The 22,782-nt window shown below is 36.4% G+C and overlaps 1 protein-coding gene across 1 annotated transcript in view; it reads left to right on the top strand.

The window, feature by feature from the left end:
- LOC126371348 (uncharacterized) overlaps positions 1-22,782 on the top strand; it is a 90,185-nt gene that overhangs the window by 63,820 nt on the left and 3,583 nt on the right. The window lies entirely within an intron of this gene.

The raw sequence follows: 22,782 nt of genomic DNA, 5'->3' as shown, positions 1-22,782 counted from the left end.
GATATTTTGGTGTTATTGTACTTGCGTTACAAATTCTTTAGAGTTGTGTCTGTGGCGGCGGCGGCGAAAATAACTCTTGACATTATAAGATAAACTCAAAAACCTTTCTTCTATATAAAGCCTTTCACAACTTAAAATTACATTTACAAAACGACACACCTGCCCACCACATTTGGTACTAGAGATGCGCCGAACATTCGGTATTCAGTATTCAGAGCCTGAATCGAGATTCGTACCCGTGACACGGATTCTACATATTCTAATAATGATTTACTATGAAAAGATGACAGATAGGCCAATGATAATTCATCCCCAATCCAATCAATCAAACCAATAACTATACGTATGTCGGTAAAAGATATTAAAAATAGACACGGGTAAGAGATCCGACTGATATATTTAAGTACGTGTTTGTAACGCACTACATACTATACATATTTTCACAGGCACTATAATAATATTATGGTATTCAGTATGCCTCCTTTAACCTAACTAGGTTGGGGGTAAAAATAAAATTCACAGCGACGAAAGGGAAATGACCTCATTCTAGTCGCTACTCTTTTTTTGGTTATCCGGAACATTCACACGCACGCATCCATAAAGTTTATTTTTAGAAAAACCTCGTCGGATCTGGCCCTCAAACCTCAATTAAGGCTTAGCAGAATGACCTGAAATGAGCGCGATATGGCTAATTGAAGCAACACAAGCGAGCAACTCGACCGCTGCTCAACAAATTGGCCATAGAATTGCTATCGTCAATCACAAACGATGTAAACAAACTTCGTAATTAGTTCAGAATTTGTGAACACCGGTTGAATTACGTGTTACAGGCTTTTTAATTGGAAAATGTCGACTTATGTTTGCAGATAAGTGGAGTAGCAAACTTTTTGGCGAGAAACAGACAGATAAAAGTCATTTTCGACGGCGGTTTGTCTAGCGATAGGCTCAATGTGTCGGACACACGAGACGAGGGTCGCGCCGCGCGGCACACAACCGGATATTTATTGAACTTACTCTGTATTCACATTTATTTTCTATTAATATATTTTACTTTTCTCACCATGGTCAGGGAATAATATCAGCTATTTATAGGGTGTTAAATATATCGAGAAAGCTATTACTTACATAATTTCAGAACGGACGATAGTCGGCCGGCAAATAATAATGAACTATCAAACTACGCAACACGTGATGAATTACGGAAAGTTTTATGCTGTTTGTTTTGCAATCGTTGTAGGAGTACGTAAGTACAAATATAATTAGGTCGTAGTCATAGTCCTTAAGAAGGTAGTGTGAAGGTCATCATATTTTTACTTTTTAATAAAATAAATTCATTTATTGTATAGTTGAATATCTATTAAATAGCTAAAGCTACGGCGTAGCATGGACTACAGACATGCTACGAGCGTTATAAAACTGCTACGTTGTATAAAACCGCGAGCATCGAAAGATAGTTTACCAAACGGGAATACACTAAATAATTTTCTAACAACAAACACACTCATCTTGAAAGAGATGCGATTTCCAACTCGCTAAGAAAACCGTAAAGTGACCGGTGTTCCAGTTCCTGCAACAAATAGAAACAAGTGGATTAAACGGTCTCCAAAAGCTCGAAAGACGGGGCAAGACGGCGAAACTATTAGATAGTGGGCTCGGAGGGGCTAACGAGTGTGTCGGCGATTGGCGACGCGCCAGCAGCGTCGCCCGCGCATAAATTGTGGCGACGAGCGGTGCCCGACTGCCCCGCTGCCGCCCGCGCCCCGCCGGGAAAAATCGCCGCGAAAAGTGAAAACAACTGTCCGCGCCCACATCTCTACCACCACTTGCCAACTCGTTATTAAAATATGCAAAAAATATGGATATCTTTCATGTCAGCCTACAACAAGCTTAACGGTAATAAAATATGAGCACTCAGGTAAATTCTTTACACGCGCCGTATTTGAGAGTTACAAGATCAGTAGTTAAGCTCTGCTTCTTTCTTGGATTTAAGTTCCCAATATGACAGTAAGTAAAGATATTTGAACGAGCTCCAAATGCTTGTTCGTATACAGTGAAATACGATGGACAAATACAAGATAAACTTAGAGAACCGAAATGCGCAGCTTATAAATTAAGACGGCTATGCACTCCAATACACATACTTATAAGACCGATATAGTGTTTACCCACGACTTCACACAGATATTTTTGAATATACATTTATAGTAAGTACCGATTTAAGAAGTCATTATTCAATCTACCATAAAATTATTTTTACATGAAGATAATTTTGGCTTACTTTTTTTTTGTTTTTGGCGTACATTCTGTCTTAAAGCGAATAGTTAATTTGCTAAAAACTACTGATGGTCTGTCAATTGCGCTACGCTAACAATAGCAGGCAATGAGTAGTACAAAAATGAAATGATGCGAGAAGATACGAGTATATTAGATCAATGATTACTAAAGTGAGTTCTGCAGAATCTAGGGGTTACAAAGAAAATTCATAAGGTTTTAGTATTACCACAGTTAAATACTTACAAATATTATTTTGGGTTAGCGCAAAATATGTGATGAGAAAATCTCGCTACTGTTATGTAAATAGGTAGCGAAAATTTAGTTCCGAGTATTTTGTATAGGATTCCATATAATAAAAGGTATCCGGTGGGTGTTCCGTTACCTTAAAAATGTGGGAACCCCTATATTAGATATCTTTAAGTAAGTATCTTTTGGTATTGCGAGTAGGCAGAGTTGGTGGGGTCGGCGGTCATGGCAAGTGGCGCACGGTATGTGAACGTGAACTACTTCCGCCGCGGTTCGACAGCGCGGCGCGGCGCGGCGGCGGAAATATAACGCCGAGCCACCACGGCATATTGCCTATTGTTTGGCATCTTCAACTCTTGGCATCCACAGACATACACCCGACCGACTACTGCACTGTCAGCTTAAGTACTCTACCTCTATAATGTATGAATATTAACACATATGTCTCCAAAACAAAACCATTCAACTGTCTACGCTTGACTAATGACATCGATTTAATTGCGCACGTTCAAATGTTTCATATGTCGTCGAAACATTGGCAGTTATATGTTTCAGAGGCGGCTTCGTATGGCCCGTTATATTCATATATTTCGGTATTATCGAGGGAGTACGCTAGCAGCGAAGCGTAGGTAACAATCCATTAATGAAATTACACATCCGTTAAGGCTGCTAATCGACTCGCACGTATATGTCTACATAAAGAGAATATCGCTCCATATAGTTCATCAAAACACAAGTCATGTTTCAGCATAGCGGCTAAAATAACAACCAGGTATAATTTAGTTTAAGGACACTGGTTATTTATTCTGTATGATTTTAGATATCTTTGAAATAAATAGACCAGACAAAAATCATTGAACCGAAGACTAAATTAGGTAAAGAAAGCGGAGTATTTTTTTGCCATATCTCAAGTTCGCTACATTCATAAATAACATTTGTTAACAAGGTTCCCTCGACAAGTCTTCTATGTTGACTAACACACTGATTTAGACTCACTCTATTACGTCATCCAAAATTCCCTTCTGTTAACTTATGCAAACTTGTGAGTTACCTACTTAAAAATAAGATCGACCTTTTCCGTTTTTAACACGACCCTTCCGTTCGGTATATACATATCTCGCACGGTTGTAAGGTTTACATAATTTAGTACGACGCGCCTCGATCGATGAGGAATCGGACAATACGAACATTTTATTAGTCCGGTTTTGATGCCTACTCATTTATAAAAAACAATGTTTGCAAATGCTTAGTAAAATATTTGAAAAAAATTTATTACTGCAATTACTTCAACATTTCAATTTAAACAATTTAATGTCTAATAAACAATTTGGTTTCACAAAGGGTCGCTCAACAACCAATGCTGGTGTTGAGTTAATAAATCATGTTTTTCAGGCTTGGGAGGAGTCCAAAGATGCTATTGGTGTCTTTTGCGACCTTTCCAAAGCCTTCGATTGCGTTTGTCATGATATCTTGATCGCGAAACTTCGTCACTATGGAATAACTGATAATGCCATCGCTCTTTTGGAGTCATACCTTAGTGGCCGCGTTCAGAGGGTTGATGTGCATGGCTCCAGATCGTGTGGATCTAACGTCACTATAGGCGTCCCGCAGGGCTCAATTCTAGGTCCATTTCTATTCCTAGTTTACATAAACGACCTACCTAGTCTTGTAAAACATGAAGTGGTGCTGTTTGCAGATGATACCTCCTTACTTTTTAAAGTAAAGAGACGACAAGATTCCTTTGACGATGTAAACAACGCCATTTCAGAGGTAGTGGATTGGTTTACTGTAAACAACCTGCTACTTAATGAAAATAAAACAAAATATGTTTATTTTACGTTATCGAATGTTAGTAGGCCCCTCGATTCTATTATTGTAAAAAATAAGGAATTGGACCTCACGGATACTGCTGTATTTTTGGGAATTACTTTGGACGCTAAGTTGCAATGGAGTCCTCATATTGATAAGTTGTCCAAAAGGCTCAGCTCAGCAGCATTCGCGGTCAAAAAAATTCGTTTAATAACCGATGTAGAAACCGCGCGATTAGTTTATTTTGCCTACTTCCACAGTCTAATGTCGTACGGCATCTTGCTGTGGGGTCATGCTGCAGATATGAACAGCATTTTTGTTCTGCAAAAGCGAGCCATTCGGGCGATTTACAAATTGGGACCCAAGATGTCACTTAGAAATAAATTTAAAGAAATTAATATTTTAACTTTGGCATCACAATATATCTTTGAAAACTTAATATATGTAAAAAAACATATAGGATTATTTGCAAAAAATAGCGATCGGCACATTGTTAATACCAGGAACAAAAATAAACTTGCTTTACAAGTCAGTCGATTACATAAGATTACTAAATCTTTTAAGGGGCAATGTATACGTTTTTACAATAAGATTCCCATTGACATTCAGAATTTGCCTTTCAACTGTTTTAAGACAGTAGTTAAACAAAAACTTTACAAAAAAGGTTATTATAAAGTTAGTGATTATTTAGAAGATATGAATGCATGGGATTAACTGTCTGAGAACTGATATTAGGCAGCTAAATTACTCAATTGTATACCAATATTTTATGTTTATTTTTATTTTTTTAAAGAACGTCTAGGGCCCTGTGCCGAGGTTTTTCTTGCAGCTTCTTTTCCCCGGCTATACAGGTTGTGAGAAGCTGCAGTAGTTTTAGGCGGATGAGACGTTCGTTATGTAAAATTGACGATTCAAAGTGTAACTATGTTACCTACTGAATAAAGATATTTTTTGAATTTGAATGTTTAAATTTTAAATGTATGATTACAAAATATGGTATGAATATTTTTCTCTTTTACTTCATTTGTCTAGACAAAGAATTCTGTGGAGTGTAAAAATAATTATACCTACTTATTTTTGTAACGGGTACTTGTTTTGAAATTTTCTAATAAATATAACCTGCTGGTATTATACGCCACTTTTTTGGTAAATTGACTGTACTTATACAAACTACATTACAGGTACCTATTGTACGAGTAATTTTACGTCGTATTTATTTGACTGTTACATATGAAATGACGTAGATAGACAAACTGCTGGTATTCAAGCTCTACTAATAAATTAAATAGTGTCGGAAAAATACTTTAACAACAATTATCCTCACGCTACAACAATTACGTCGGACAAATGTTATGGACTATTCACTATGCGTTTTGAAGCATTTTATACTAATACTGTGCCTGGGTGACTTTTTCAACACTTTACAAAATGTGAATCTTTTTGACAAAAAATATAGATTCGTTTTTTTTAATGTGACTTAGAACAAAAAACCTAGAAACGGCGTGTCTCAAAAACGTCAACTACGCGGTATACACTCGCGGCTCGCACAATTTACCTATCTAGGTTTTTTTTTTAAGTGATAAATAAATCACCCAACTGAAATCACACAACTAAATAGGTGCTTACAATCACGGATCACACTAAACGAGTCAGCTGCTGTATGTTAGTGATATTTAACACCGTAACTTGATTTTTAAATTGTATAAAGAAGCCACAAATATATGCCACACACTTACAAACGAAAAAAAAATACGAAACAAATATTTTATTACAATAAATTGAAAAGTAATAGGCACACTTACTACGAACCGAACCTGCAACCTTCTGAGATAAATTTAAAAGCGCGTTGACCATTAGATTATCACTCACATATTTACGGCTACAGCTCTCCTAACAAAACTCCTGCAAGAAAATAATATTAATGTACTTACTAGTATTATGACATAAAATGACGTGAATTCAGTAATAGGATGCCAGCGTGTCATCTGTAATACATCCATCATGCCAAACTCGGTGCGATACCTTAACTCCTACGACAAGTCAAGGATGACAAGCAACATGATCCACTTTTATTTTAGTCTCAAACCACGTGTACAGTGGGCGTAATTACACGTAATGAAAGATCACTCTAGTACGCGAAATAAGAATATAACGACATTTAATGGCATTATAATCATTAGTGCTCAAATGTAGGTGGCAGCTCTGTAGTGTCCCTAGATTTTGACAGTTCCCCACACTAGGCAGCTATAATGTAATGTACGCACATGGAGTGTATGCCGCCTGAAGAATGAGTTACGAAAAATAAAAGCAATCAGTTGGAAAAAGGCAGTTATGATTTAAAATTAGTTATTCAAAGTTTTCATCTTTCGTTCGTTTATTAAACTCTGCGCAATGGGGTAAGTAAGTATAATATAAAAATGTGCCCAAAACTATGTCTTTATTTTGAATAATAACTCAAATAAGCTGTCTGGGGATCTGTTCTATCAAAATTTAAAGACACTCAACAGTAGCGACACCTGACGGAAAAATAGGCAGTTTTATCCTCATGACATAATTTACAATAATAGGTATAATAATATCGTAAGATGTTAACTCGAGTCTTCCTCCACTTGACTCGGTCTCAGCTGAGCATGTTGGTATTTTAAGTTAACATTTACGTTCTCGACTTGAGGACGTTACTCACTGGAATCGAGCATGTCATACTGCCAACAAAATAATAGGGAATTAATGACGTCATGCCTTACTGGAGTAAACCCGAGTTAAGGTTGAGGGGCCATCTAACACCGATTTTGTGCTGAGTTCGAGAAATACCTTGAGGTCGCCTCAACTAAGGACGAAGTCGAGGTAGGTTGGAGTTAATATCTAAGAATACACGTGTTAGACCTAGTTTTAGAACTATCAAACTAAATTAACATTAAGTTGGTGTCTACCAAAATCGGCACCAATGTATGGCGGTGTCAACTTCATAGCCAAATACGATATTGGATACAATAATATTTTAGATTATTTTGTAGATACACATTTTGAATTTCTGTGTAAACATAAGCAAATCTAATTTTGCAAGGTTACCTTCAAAACTTTACTTATCTCATCAAAGGTGGATAACTTTTTATAAGTAATATTTACGTATATATTTCAACTATATCATCCTACATCTAAATTACAATCTTAATGGTAGTGAACTACTCTATTTCGCTGAGTCGAGCGAACTTCAATAGAAGGTCCTTTTGTCAAATGAGGGTAATATGTGGCAACAAGCACACATTACCATGAAACGCTCGGAATGAAGCCTTGGTGTCAAATTGTGTACGCCCAACCACAATACTCCCATTGTGTGGCTTTATAAACCTTAGGGTTTAGGTAACGTTAAAATAGCCTACCAAAAACACTTTTATTTTTAAAGCGAAACGCAATAATAAGAATAAACAGGATCGTCAACGACAGAAACGTCATTAATATATTTCTTTCGTCGTAATTAAACTTTCAATCAACTACCACGCTGCGTTTTGATAGAGATGTCGTGGCCAGATCTTAGAATTGATCATTTCATGATGTGCTCGATCATTTCATGAAATAGAATATCACTAGTTGGCCACATCATGATGTAGTTTGGCCAGATCAATGAACACAAAACGTTTGACGACATGAGCAACTAAATGCATGATTGCTTCATGATATGGCCAAACGTTAGTAATCATATCGTAAAATTAGTAACATTATCCACCGGTAGTGGCGCTAGTGTCAATGATTTTAAAACTTGATTGATATTATAATCGATGAATCAATGTACTTAATTGTACAATTTTCCATATCGATAGTATTGATTAGGTAAATAATTTCGATCCTAAGAAATTAATAGACTATTCGCCTTTTTATTACACCACATAGCATGGACACCGCTTACATTAATGATATGGCCAAACGTTGATTGAAATATCATTAAACCTTGACGTTTCAACGATATGGTCAGGTTAGGTTGGCCATCGGCTATTTTATGAAATATGGCCATTTCATGAAATAGCCGAGCACATCATGAAATGATCAATTCTATGATCTGGCCACGACAGAGATATCATAAAGAAATGCTTTGCTACATATCACGGTCGCTTATTAAATTTTATTTTATAATAATTTTAAAAAAGGTAATGATATTAGAACACAGAGTGTTATTATTTTGCTCCAGACGGCATTTACTTGGTTGGAAGTATCCGTTGTCATAAAAGCCTGTGAAGCTTACTAGTGGTTCCTTTTAACCGTTTAACCTTTCTTTGTCTAATTATGAACCAAACTCTACAAGTTTGATGGATTGATTTAAACTATAATTGTCTTTTAAAACATCAAACAACGAATCATTAATAAAATAGATTATTGATTTTTACCCCCATTTGCCTCTGTTTCACATAACATAACATCAGCTCACGACTATATCCCAACTGGGGTAGTCAGAGGTACACCCATAACAAGGTGGACTAAGTTCGCACACCTCACCGAGCTTTTTGTTCGCCGTCTATAATGGTCGAGCCAACTATTTCACAATAATTTGATTTACTTACTCATTCATAGGGACGTATTATAAATAAGCCACATTCATTGTTGTATTATGATTTTCAATGTGCGAATCCGTTTATTATCATTTAAATACGGTTAGATATTATAATTGAATTACTAGGACAGCTTATAAATTATATTTTATTAACATCTTGGAACATAATAGGATCACGTTCAGCATAGCATAATAATAAGTATAATAGACATCTGACCGCCGCGCCGAATAGAGAATCGTACGACCCTCAACACGACATAATAATCTGATGAAATAGGACCCTGTACGCGCGCAATTAATTTAAACAACCCCAAATATATATGCAAGTAAGACTTTCAGGTTTAACGGTATAATCCCCTTCGTCCTAACCTCAGGTCAAGGTCCGCTTTTGTACTTACAAACTCCATACTTAGATCTCATCTCGTCTCACACAAGTAACAGGAACGTAGCACCCATAACTCTGTGCAGATTACTTCTCCCAACTCACAGTCTCAAATAAATTACGTCATATTACGCTAGTGCTTTTGAACTCAAGCAAAAGAGACTTGTAATATGCAGCTACAACTTTTCTCTTGACTTTTAAACTTAAAACACCGCAAATAGCCGTCTCGTCTATTGTACAAAACCGAATTTAACTATATTTTCGCATCATAGGTATAAATGTGTCTATGAATTCGACTCGTGCTAGACCATTCTAGACCAATTAGTAGAATGACGCCAATAGTATGACGTCAAGAGAAATCGATATCATATACATACTGGTTGATATATCCGAGTAGGCTATCCTTACCCCTTATCTAGCACTTCTTGTGTCCCCTTCGGAGGTACAACCGTTCATTGTGCCTCATAGCGTGCTCGGGCAATAAAACAAGCTATAACGATAAAACTGACCTTTCTCGCCAAATACAATGCGTAGATAACCTCCGGTAAGGCTGACGATCCACGCGACTGCCATTTAGTTATCTTCATTATGGATTCTATTCTCTGACTCCGTTTATGAATACATTCAACGTACTTACACATTATCATAAACAAAACTTTTTATTTGCTCATTGTACGCTTACAATTTTTACTTGAGGTGCTCCCAGGTAGTAACATAATTGCTTGCGTTGGGAGGGCCTCGCTACTTCCCAGTTTAACAATAAAATCGAGATGAAGGTTCAAATAAAAAATAAAAAAAACAATTAAATAGTAGGTAATTTAGTACGTACTAAATGTGTGCGTGTAGGGTGTGTGTGTTTTTAGCCAGTCATCGTAAATCATGACAAATTTTAGAGTTTACTTTATAGTGTTAGATGAGCAGTCAATCACCCACACCAGATTGATTGTAGTACACACAGTTAACTTCCGTATTTATTCATCTACGTACAGCTCGAGATAACACACTAAACTATATTTATTAAGTACTTACTTTTATCCCAGACCATAAATATAAGCTTTCGGAAAATCCGTGCAGACAAATAATATGACCAACAATAAACTCTTAATATCACAAAACACTATACGAACGATAAATTCTTGTGATATTACTAAATAAAATCCGTAAAACATATCCCAATAAATAACAGTATACAATAATTCACAATAGTGTCAGTGTGTTCGGAGCTAAGGCGGGCGGAAGCCGTGGTCCGCTAACGCCATCCGGTCCATTGAGGTGGTATCGAACGGTTCTTATACTTCACCTCCCTTACTACCCCGTGATATGATTAATGTGCCTGCAGGCTCACTGCGACGCCCACTAACACGAATTGCGTCTCATTGTGACTCAATACTGATTCATGCCCAATAAAAAGAAAGTTTTGACTCAATACAAGTTGCTGGAAACGTTAAAGGATCATAAAGACTGTTATAAAGCGATATAAAGGCTGGCTGTGATTGGTCAAAGTCGACCAATAAAGGTGTGTCACGGTTTCAGGGATTGTGCAATCGCTTCTTACAGCTACGGCGTACCACAAAGAGGGAGATCATTACATTACATACCAATATAAATGATAATCATACAGAACACCTATATGATATGTATTCGATAAAAAGGAAACAAATAAGAAACATTTGTCGCAGCGTGAGTCCGAAGCCTATCTTATACAATGAAATAGACCTTTATTGACGACAAAACTACACAACAAGACCATTCGTCATCGAAGTTCTTTTATAGATAAAATACCAACAGCCAAACGCGATTGTTTATTTCTATTATTGTCTCCTAAATAAAAATGGTATAAACAGGAGCTCTCGTGACCTCTGTTGTAGTCCTTTGGGATAAGGACCAAGTCCGAGTAAATACAAAGTCCACTAAGTAACCGGAACCGGTATTTAATTCTCTAAGGAGATTTTTGTTTTATTTTATACGAAATATACGTTCTCTTGAATTATTAACGTTTTATCCTGAATTTTGGGAATTTCATGCAGAATTTTCGAAAGTTATTTAGATTTCCGACCTATTTACGGAGTTTGTACTTTTTACAAACGAGTGACGGAGACATTTCCTTTCTTTTTTTTATTTGTAACTTTGATTTAACTCATTAAACTCTCGTTTGTGTTTTCAATATAGTAGGAAGTTATTTTCGACTGATATTATATAAAGTACTCTTCAGTTTGTAACGTGTGTTTGATTTGTTACAATGGAAATATACTCCTGAATACTGGCCTGATTTCATAAAATTATTTGTGTATTTATTTTCTTTCTTTTATACGTTACTTAACCCTTTAGGGGATTAATTTCCAAAAATCCTTTTCTTACTTAAGAGACCTTTGTACAAAATTTCATCCTCTTCACTTCAAAAACAACAGTTCCCTATGTAGGTACTCTCATCCCCTTGTTGCTGTCTCTTCAACCTATATGGGATGAATTTGCTAAAATACCTTCTCATTGCTTATTTACGTCGCCCAAGAAACTTTTATGTTATATTTCCTGCTTTCAACTTCGTTTATGTAACTTAAGGAACCACTGTGCAAAATTGGATGCTTCTAGGCCTAGCGGTTTTGACTGTGCGTTATCGAAGTCATAAAACGCTATGTATTGTTTTATGAATTATTAAATAGTATTTTTATTATTACGGATGTAGACCTTAACGGTAGCAGGGGCGGAGATGGGAGCCAACGGTACAATGCAGGACGGAAGAGGTGAGTCACAGGGACCGTAACCTGGCACCTGATAAAGGGCAGTAGTAACTGTCAGCACTATTAAGAGGCGGAGGACAGCCAATGTAGCATGGAGAATACTACACCGACAAGAGCGTGGCTGTTCAATAGTGTTATCTTTAGTTTTTTTTTTTATACACAAAACGGAAGGAATAAATTCTAATTGAAAAATATCTTTATTCAATTACAAAGTAACACTTTGAATCGTCAATTTTTACATAACGAACGTCTCATCCTGTATAGCCGGGGAAAAGAAGCTGCAAGAAAAACCTCGGCACATAAATGTAGAGTGTGTATTTTTTTAACGACTAAAAACATTATATAGAACTGTAAAAACTATTAAGATATAAGAAAGGGCAAATACAACAACAGTCAACAAATCTAATTGGGATTGTCGTGTTATTGCGGGATCCTGCGGTTGGCCGCCCGCGGCGCGGGACGCGGGGCTCCAATCAATCATTCTAATGAGACTCAACCCGCACTTACATAACGAATGATACAATCATTATTATGTAAATTGCCCAATTATATTCCATCTCCTTGTAATGGATGGATAAAAAAATACTGGTGGGTTTTATAGGTATAAGTAACAAAAAGATTTTAGATTACTTACTTACCGGAAAAATCTACAGCTAATGATACTATCACAGTTATTTGATTACATTACTTAAAATTACAATTCGTATATTTACGACCATAAACTGCTACGTAATATATTTAGTCGGTTACCTAAGATACCTAACGATTTTTTTAATTTTGCTTATTTTTTATTATCTGGTTTAGAAAAATATAAACAGTTTTCTGTCTATGTAACACTAGGCATTATAAAAAGTCTTGTTTCAACTCCCATTAAACTTCTTTCTCCGGCATAATGTTCAAGACAAGGAGCTTACTCCCTGAGGTCTTGTTCTTTGTATATTATATATCTTCTAATGAAAAAGACTTTAATAAGGACGTCACATCATTCTGAGATAAACCTTTGCCTTTGAGAATAAAGGACTTTATTCATATTTTTACTCGCTGCATATATCACAAACAAAAAACTCGCTTTAACACGACACAACTGAAAATGAACACAATTTTGAAGTTCATAAAGATTAACATTGATATCGTTACACTGTGATTTCTATTAAAACAAAAATGAAACGATGAAAACATTTATCTATCATCGTTATCGATTGACAAACACTTAACGAGATCGACTCTCGCCCATTGAGTAAACACTCGTTTAGTTGCTTGAGAAATTTCTCGGTAATTGAGATGAAATCGCTTTTATTCGCCCTTCGAACGGCAACGAGACCTTTTCAAGGCAGGTTGCACTCAAAAACAATGTATCTCACCTTTACGCGCCTTAGTATATTCTTAGTTAGGTACTTTAAAAGTACGTTATACGTTAAAGTGACTTTAAAGGTTTAGAAGAAAATCGCACTCAATCTCTATCCAGAAAGTTTCGGATCCCACGTGATAAGTAGTACTCTTATCGCTTTAATCGGACAGTTTTACCCTCTGCAAATTTCTCAAGCTTACCTCACTTTGTTTTCCCTACACCTACTTAGAAGCTAGAGATCAATTTATTGCATGAAAAGTTTTTTACCCCCTTCCGATGATGCGATGAGGTCATTGGGAGTAACTGACTATTACACAACATGTACATTGTATGATGTCGCCCTATAGAATTCTTTCTCTAGGCATATAAATCGCCCACGCTTATTTCGGCTACGTAGCCCGTAGCGCCGCCTACGCTCATAACTACGCCCCTTTGCTCTTCTTCCCGAAAAACAAGTAAATATTTTACTTCAACCTATAAATTAATGTGCTGACGCAATCATATTTCTTCCTGGAATGCTTCCACACCTAATTACTAATGCATCGATTAATAAACATGACCTTTGAACGAAACCGCCTATAGAATATGCACACCTAACTAACGTACGTACCTGTCCATTACGTCCAGATAAATATAGAAGTAACTATGTCGCAAAAACAGTAATGACAGCGACACTATTGCTATCAGATTATTTTTTTACTCACACAGACTCCTCCCCGCCGCTCTTTCACGTCATATATATTTTATATCCTGACCCTTTAGCACCCACTCCCAATACAAGAATTTATAAATTATACTTAGCTTACGTTAGGTCCCCAAAAACTCAAATTTATTTTTATCTTGTTTACCTCATTTTAAAAATAAGCTGCTAAAAATAACGGTGTCGTTTTGTAAATACATTATTATCAGTCACTTTTGTTATTTTAATATACCTACTGCTACTGTCGAAGTTGAAGTCTCTTATAAATATAAGTAATTTCTTTTCAGAAACAACTTACCCGCGAATTCATACTTTGTATCATATTACACGTACAAGTTTGGAATCCGGATTACCTGTTTTCCACGTCTGTCGACTTAAACTTGAGTCTTGTTAATGATGAAGTGAAAAAGCGACGAGCAAAGTTGTCGAGAGCAGCGAGCGCGTCACGTACCACCACGCGCACTAAATATTTATCGCGGCGGACCACTTCCACCAAAAAAACACTGCTTCTCCCTGATTAATTCCAAAGGGGACCTTATTTCCATTAGCGAAACTGCTTAATAACCTTAACGTTTGTTTAATTTCATCTGTATCTCAATTAAAGCCTCCTATACTAATAAAAGGGTGCGAGTTTCGTATAGTCTGTAGTCTATTCCATCGCCGGATATACTTACTGTTTACATCAGGGCAAAAATACCTTAACCCTTGTATGCAAATATGGGTGCTTGAAAATATTGAAACTGCTGCTAAGAAACAGGCTCTCTAATAATTATGTTCAGGTTAGTACTTGTCTAGAAAGGCAAGGAAACAAGATATTAAAGCGAAGAAAAGCTGGAAACGAGCAAAACGAAGTCACAGATTGCAGTGAAAACAAACTTCCTAAATCCAATAATGGAAGCGGAGGATCAGAGACCCCTTCAGACTTGCCGACTTAGTTTAAGGAACGTGCCGCCAGTCTAGAACACAGACTAATATTTACTTTATACATTTACCTTCTGTTACGTCATAGAGACAGTGTTTTATTAAGGATATTTTGGTGACGGCTCTAAAATAATTATAGTGTGTTTATAATACGACGTCAATTCACCAATACTGGATTTTAAAAAACTTTCCAATAAACCAACTTCTAAATAGTAACAAAATGTAGTCATAATCATACTCACGTACCTACATGCTATGTCACGTAAAGAGCAAAAAGTCGACGATCTTGAGAGATCTAAAAATTGATTCGTTGAGTAGTAGTGATACGTTTGTGAGAAACAATCACATTTTACGAGCGGAGTTCTCGACGGAGATACCGTGGTAACGGCTGGTAACGTATAATGTCGCCACGATGTCTGCCGCTCTCGATCCGTGGCTTCGATCATGCTCCAGACAAATACACAAATTGTACATCTATTGCTCACGTAAATTTGCTCAATCTAAGTGGTCAACGTGGGCGGCTTTCGTATTCTAATATATCATACAAAGGAACAACATTCTAGATCAAATAACAATAAGAATTTCCAAGAGCAGCAGTTAATATCGGTTTATTTAATCATTTGAGGCTCACAAATGGATTCTCAAGCTCGTCAGTCACTGTCTGTTATTCCTTTGAGTCAAGTGTCTCTTAGAGCGTCGTCGCTTTTACTCGCATAGGTTGACAACTATGCGCATCTATTATGGGCACGTTTAACGAATTCAAATGTATGTCTTTGTTTTTTATACTACCTTTGTCTGGGTTTATTACGAACACCAAGATAGAATGGGCCCTTGAATGAAAATTACACCTTTATTTTGGCGCCGGTCATCGACCGCGTAGCGTCGAGCCACCTGTGTCTGCAAAGATAATGCGACACGACTCACGCGTTTCACGTCTCGTATTAAGTACAGTAGTGGTACTAAAAAGTTATCCATTTTAGCTTTCATAGCCGGTTTATTTTAGGCATCCATGCTATCATCAAATACTTGGACGAGTTGTTGTTTTAGGTTTTAGTAGGCAAACCGCCTTTACCTACGACGGCACCAGAAAAACTGTATCTTGTGTAGAGAAGTCAACAAACGTTTCCATACCAATTAGAATTATTAGGAAATTTGATAATGGACAGTTACCCTCGTGCATAGATAATAGTGCAAACGTTAGACAAGTTTCATAGTAAACGAGTCGCCTTGTTTTGTTCGCATTGAATAGTTTATGACAGCCAGCGCTTCTGGTAATTTACGGACACTTTGTAGCGCACCGATCGCTGTAAACACCTTACAGAGGATATTTATAGCGAAGTAAACTCACTAATAAACGCTACACGAGAACACATCATTTTTCCACCTACACATCCGTTGTTAATCCCAAATAAAATCTCGGAAAATTCGCAAGTCGTGTCTTTATATCGCTTAGATTGAAAATAGAGCTCGGGTAGAAACTAAGTACTACTATATTCCATAAATAGAATAACCGCTGCTATAATATCGCGCCGATAAACACCATACTTTTATTTTTATAAGGAAATAGAATTCCGCCTCCAATCAATAATGATTAATTCAATCAACAGACTAAAAATGGCGTCGGAATTGAAAAATGCATTTTACAGGGATTAGAAATTTACATTATGCCTTTGAATAAGTTTCTAACTATTTTTGTTCGTATATTCACACCATAACAGCTCTATACACGTGCTACACTCCTTTCCTTCTGAATATAATTCTGTAGATCACGTGTTTGATGTACTACATAAACCAAACATTGTACGCTTTTCCCCGCTGTGGCATATTTTTATATAAAAAAGCCCGTCAAGTGCGAGTCTGACTCGCGCACCGAGGGTTCCGTATACATTTCCATCTGGTCATTAGCAGTCGCTGAATACCAAGGGCTAGAGAACTCATCAAGACAAATCAAACAAGTCCAAACTCGAGGGTTTTACGTCATTTTAATGTCGAGTTCCTATCCTATAATCACCTGGTCATGATCAGATGTTGAACACCAACCACCTAAGGCCAGAGTATTCATCATGACTAAACTCGAGGGACTTGCGTCATTTTATTCTCGAGTTGCTATGACCACCTGGTCATCATCAGACATTGGAACTTTTAATCATTTCTAAGAACCTTCTCGCTAATACCACCTACCAAACGAAAATAACTGCATCTAAATCGGACCATCCGTTCTGGAGCAACGATACATAGACAAAGGGATGAAACTTCTAACACCCCTCTCTATGTTGCGTCGTCGCAAACAAAGAGACTTTGCCGTTAAAAAAATAGCATAACAATATTAGCAAAATAACATAAGACAATATAGCACACACACACGCATGCACGTAACATAGCTGCCTACCCCTTTGGGGATATACGCGTGATGATACGTTATGTTTTTAAATAAGTTTGTAATTGAAAAACATTTTTTTTTTTTGCTATTGTAAAACTGTTGGCTCCATATATCGACTATTTCGCGATGAGTTAACCAAAAACAGGCTAAAATGATCATATGTTTGGATTGCATTAATTTAGAAGCTTGATTTTTATACAGCTTCATAGGGCCGTAGACATAAGTATAAATTACATGTTAATTTTAACTTGATACCTCCACGACTTTCCGACAAAAAGGTCTTGACACACAGACGGACGGACAACGAAGTGATCCTATAAGGGTTCTCTTTTTCCTTTTTAGGTTCGGAACCCTAAAAAGAGAGAAAGAAAACTTATAAATACAATATAATACAATAATAAAGCTCACAAAACGTACGCAAAACAGCTTAATTTACCTCTATTTATTTAGAGGAGAATTGTATTACCTACCTATTTACGCTTACTTACATGTCATACCTATATAACAATTAAACTAACATTTCTGTATTTCGACTGATTGGCCCATTAAATGTACTCTACCAATCTACTGTGGGTTAGCGTTGGTTGTAGAGCTCCGTTTTTCTTGTGATTTCGTGATATTTTTCTTCACCTTTATAATACCCAACGTCACATTGAAAATTGCAGCCTGCACATGACAAGGCATGCATGACAGCTCTATCACGGCTTTATACAGTAATGAGTTACCACGGAATAGAAGGAAGTGGTTGGAAGGGCCAAGCATGCGAGAAATACCATACAAGTATGAGTAAATACTTCAACTTTGCACTCCACTCGTTCGCAAACTTTACGACACACAGAACCCCGCGAAAAATATACTTATTAAAAGGTCGTTTGTGTATTATAACCTACAGGACCATAAGTCAAATATCGACTATCATATAAACAAATCCCTCCATAACACAAGTAATCTAAAAACCTTAGTATTATCGGATATTTATCAAAAATATACCTTTGTATGCAGTATCTTACGATAAGTAATGATAAAATTACAGCTCATCGCATAAAATATAGGTACATTACGATAAAATGGCTATGGAATTTGAGAAGAAGTAGAGCAATAATTGTTATCTGCTTGCACGAGTAGTAAATAAAAGAGAGTGGGGTTGAACCGGCGACAGCGGTTTTCACACAAAATGCGCAAGTGAATCCGTGTGAATTACGTATTATAGTTATTGTCTGTTAATAGAATCTGCAATATTGGAAGTACTGTATTCCATGTTTACTTAATTAGTTTTGAATATTATACTAAATTTAATTTGATTAAGTTCATAACATAAAAAAAAAAAACAAAAAAAAAAATTATGTTTATAATTTGAAAAATGTAGTATTTATATTATATTTGATCATTCACTATCCCGCAGTAGAGCAGCGTGGTGGCGTATGCTCCATATTCCTTCTAGTTGATTAAGTGGAGGTCTGTGCGCAGCAGTGAGACGTATATCGGCTATTTATATTTTTGATACCTACCTACATATACTCATAACCTCCTTGCATCCTCTTCTATGACATGTTAGGGATAATAAGTAGTCCTTAGAATTCTAAATTAGTCCTTGACAATGTATAAACGAAAATTATCAGAAAATATTTATATTATGTTTAATTTATCAAAGGACTGATCTTGAAATCACAATAACATTACGATCTCAAAAGGTAAACTAATCATGCTGAATCCACAAGTGCCCATTCATTATTAGTTGAACATTAAAGGGAAACTTGGTTCAATATATCAAGCAAACCTTCCAATAATAGGGTCGTCTGAACAAAAAGCAGTAGGTATTATTATAAATGAGCGTTTTTTGGTCCGAGGGGTTGGTCGGCGGTCTACCTGAACAATGTAGAGGCTGCTTACGGATGCACGAGCCGTCGCGCACCCTCCACAAAGTGAATAGATAGCGGCTCCGAGATAGAGGTGTATAGGAGCGCGCGCAGTCGAGCCGCGGGCCTCACTCCCTGGCGGCTAAAAATAGACGCTCGCGTGGAGTGGCTGGCTATACTCCGACCAACTTGCCAACTAACACTAACTTAGCTCCGTACTCCGCGCAACTCCGACACGACTTGCATTCCGAACAATCGTCTCCACACTTTTAAAAGTCGTATCTTGTGCGCTATAAAGTATAAGGAAAATGCCACCGCAAAATGATTCCCAGATCTGATATTAGAATGAATCAACAATTTTACTTTCTTTGAACGTGTTTTGATAGAGTAATCAAGTTACTTTACCCACCTAATTTCATTACACGATGGCTCAAAGTTGAAACTTAAATCACATAACCCATGTTCCTGAGCCATCAGTACCAACTGCGCGCAAATTAATTCCAATATCATTAAAACTTTGTCTCTATAACGACTTAACACTTTGGTGTACTCTAACACACCTCATAACTTATTTATACTATTAAAAATACTAACTAACATAAATTTAAATGCGGATAATAGATTACATTACGAAGTTAAACATTCGTTGTAGAGCGGGAGTGGTCATTAATCATCATTACGACATCGTAAAACTTGTTTCTAAAAATAGTTATTCGGCCACATTTATGTGCACGCTTGCCTTTGGAAAAAATAGTGTGTAATAAAATCATTCAAATCGCTCCAACCCCTGCGACCTTTGGGTGAGGAGGATAATATATTTTGTTGACCCCAAAACGTGGAGCGTGTCGTAATAATAGGCACAGCTCATTAAACCGAGCGAGAGGTGGCGCTTGACGCTGACGGCTGACGCTTGGCGGCTACTTACTCATGAATGAGCCCCAGAAACGCCACGAACCACCGACTACAGCCGAAAAATGTACGAATATAACAACATGCCGCCACACATTCGTGACTCTTCATTACCTATCAAATATCGGCTCACTGTTTCTCAGCGTTACAGTTTTGATTGACAGGAGTAATCGTCGCAGCGCCGCCGCCACTGTTATCTGTGCTGCATTTCCTTTTCCACATAAATTTACACTATTATTAATATTTAATAAAAAATAATACCCACAATCTCACTTGATGGTAAGTGGCGAAGCGTCCAAAGGAGGTACACGCTTATCTAGTACCTAATAATAATAAATTTATTCAGAAAAAATGTTCAGTACTTACAACTGTTTACATACAATCATCTTCAGACATACGTAGTATTGATGCATATTTTAATTGTTATTCGACATTTTGACAAGATTAGCTGTAGCTCGCTATTACTACGGTACTGGCCAGTAATAAAGAAGACCTAGAAACCCTACTTAACACAATGAACACAGTTTTTGAAAAATACGACCTTAAAATTAATATAAGTAAAACCAAAATTCTAACAATTTCCAAAACTCCAAAAATAGACAGCCAAATAATTAAGTTAAATAATATCCCGATTGAAAATGTAAAGAACTTTAAGTATCTAGGCAGCATAATAACGAATGACTCAATATGTACTTTAGACGCTAAAACCAGAATAGCAATGGCAAAACAAGCTTTCCATAACAAAGGGTGCATATTCAAGGCTAAGATTGCCAAATCTATCAGAAAAAGATGTGTCAAAACCTTCGTATGGAGTATAGCCCTCTATGGATGTGAAACTTGGACACTGACACAGAAGGACAGAGAGAGACTCGAGGCCTTTGAAATGTGGTGTTGGAGGAGGATGGAAAGAATAAGTTGGACAGAAAGGGTTACAAATGAGGAAGTGCTAGTAAGAGTAAGGGAAAAGAGACAAATACTGAGAATTATTGAGGACAGAAGAGGCAAGATGATTGGACACCTAATAAGACACGACGAATTCATTAAAAACATCATAGAAGGAAAGCTAGAAGGAAAGAGAGGAAGGGGAAGACCAAGAAGAGCTTACATGGAACAGATTAAAGAAAAGGTTAACGTCGTGTCTTATAGGGAAGTCAAGGAATTGGCCTTTGATAGACTGGAATGGAAAATGCTACACCGACAAGAGCGTGGCTCTTAAATTGATGATGATGAGCTGTAGCTCCTGCACTGGGCTAAAGTCCGTATCAGAAGTATCAGAAGTCATGTGCAAACGTTACCATTATAGTTATAACATACTATCTTAGACTCCGGTAAAACAGTTTAAAGAAAAGCTAAACAATACACTAATAAGTTGTTAATCGCTATATTTAAATTATAAGCAATAAAAATAATAATATTTAACTTAAAAACAAAAGAGATCAATGTTAAGTGACCTTATTTGAATGTATGTATGTGAGTATAAACCTAAATGCCCATTTGTTCTAGTCTTTAATAAAAGTGACTGTGTGTTGTAAAGGTGTTTGTGTGAATGAGTGGGTGTGAGGAGATTTGAGTTTACTAAAACTAACCGGTCAATCATCACTCCCTAATATTGTTCCGTTGTTCACTGGGTCCGCTTACCTAACCTGAAGATTTGACCAAACATGAATTCGAAAACAAATTCGACAATCATTGGTTTAGGCCTGTGCTGGATTCGAAGCTGCGACCTCAAAGTGAGAGGCAAGCGTTCTACCAAGTTCTCTCAAAACTAACCGAACAATATTTATTCAAAAACACTAATACGTTAATATATTAATACTTACTTTTCCTTTTAACATTCAAGTAGGTAACATTGTTCGTTCATTCGTAGTCCCATTATGTCCAGCTCACACATGAAAGTATATTGACACATATAATAGTCATAAATTCATAATACTTACACGTTCTTCATTGTCGCCGTCGATATAATAGCCCGATAACTTTGATTCATTTGGTCGATACATTGATTCATACAATAAAAATAGATACCATTGCTTTCCTAAAGTTGGTTCGTCTTTCAGGTAACATACTTTCATTAATTTGAAGTAGTTAATCTACACTTTAAATATTCAATACCTATTATTGATACCTGTGTAGCATGTTTAGTCATCAATATAAATGTCGTCCTTCGTAATGTCCCTTGAGAAGCATTATTATTTTATACTTTTAGCTGATATTTCAGTTCACATGAATGAAGGATTTTAATAATACAATTCCAAATTTATCAGTTAAGTCATTATTTATACGTTATTTATAGAAATTTACGTCACCCACTAAACTGCCTAAGCTACCTGCCTTCTAAGATTTAAATAATGTAATCAAATAAAAGTAATATAATAATAATATACATACTTATCTAATAAATAAAAACCAAAGTAAGTATTTATTTTTTTTCTATTTTATTATGTACGTACTTACATTATTTTTATTAGTTACCAAACGTAAAAGCGTTTTGACGACGTCAAATAAACCATAAAAAAATATTTGCATGTTGTATAAACTATGGACGTTTTCACAGTTAGTGCTACAGTCCAGGAAACTTTGGATTTACGGTTAATTTTGATGTTTGGAACTTTTAAATAAGTGAGTAAATAAGCATAAATAGGTATCAGCGTAAATCGCGCTGCAACTCCGCTTTAG

The sequence above is a fragment of the Pectinophora gossypiella genome, chromosome 12 (assembly GCF_024362695.1).
Source record: "Pectinophora gossypiella chromosome 12, ilPecGoss1.1, whole genome shotgun sequence".
In the NCBI taxonomy this organism is placed as follows: Eukaryota; Metazoa; Arthropoda; class Insecta; order Lepidoptera; family Gelechiidae; genus Pectinophora; species Pectinophora gossypiella.
Note: the sequence above shows the minus strand (reverse complement) of the source record. Positions and strands in the feature narration are given on the sequence as shown.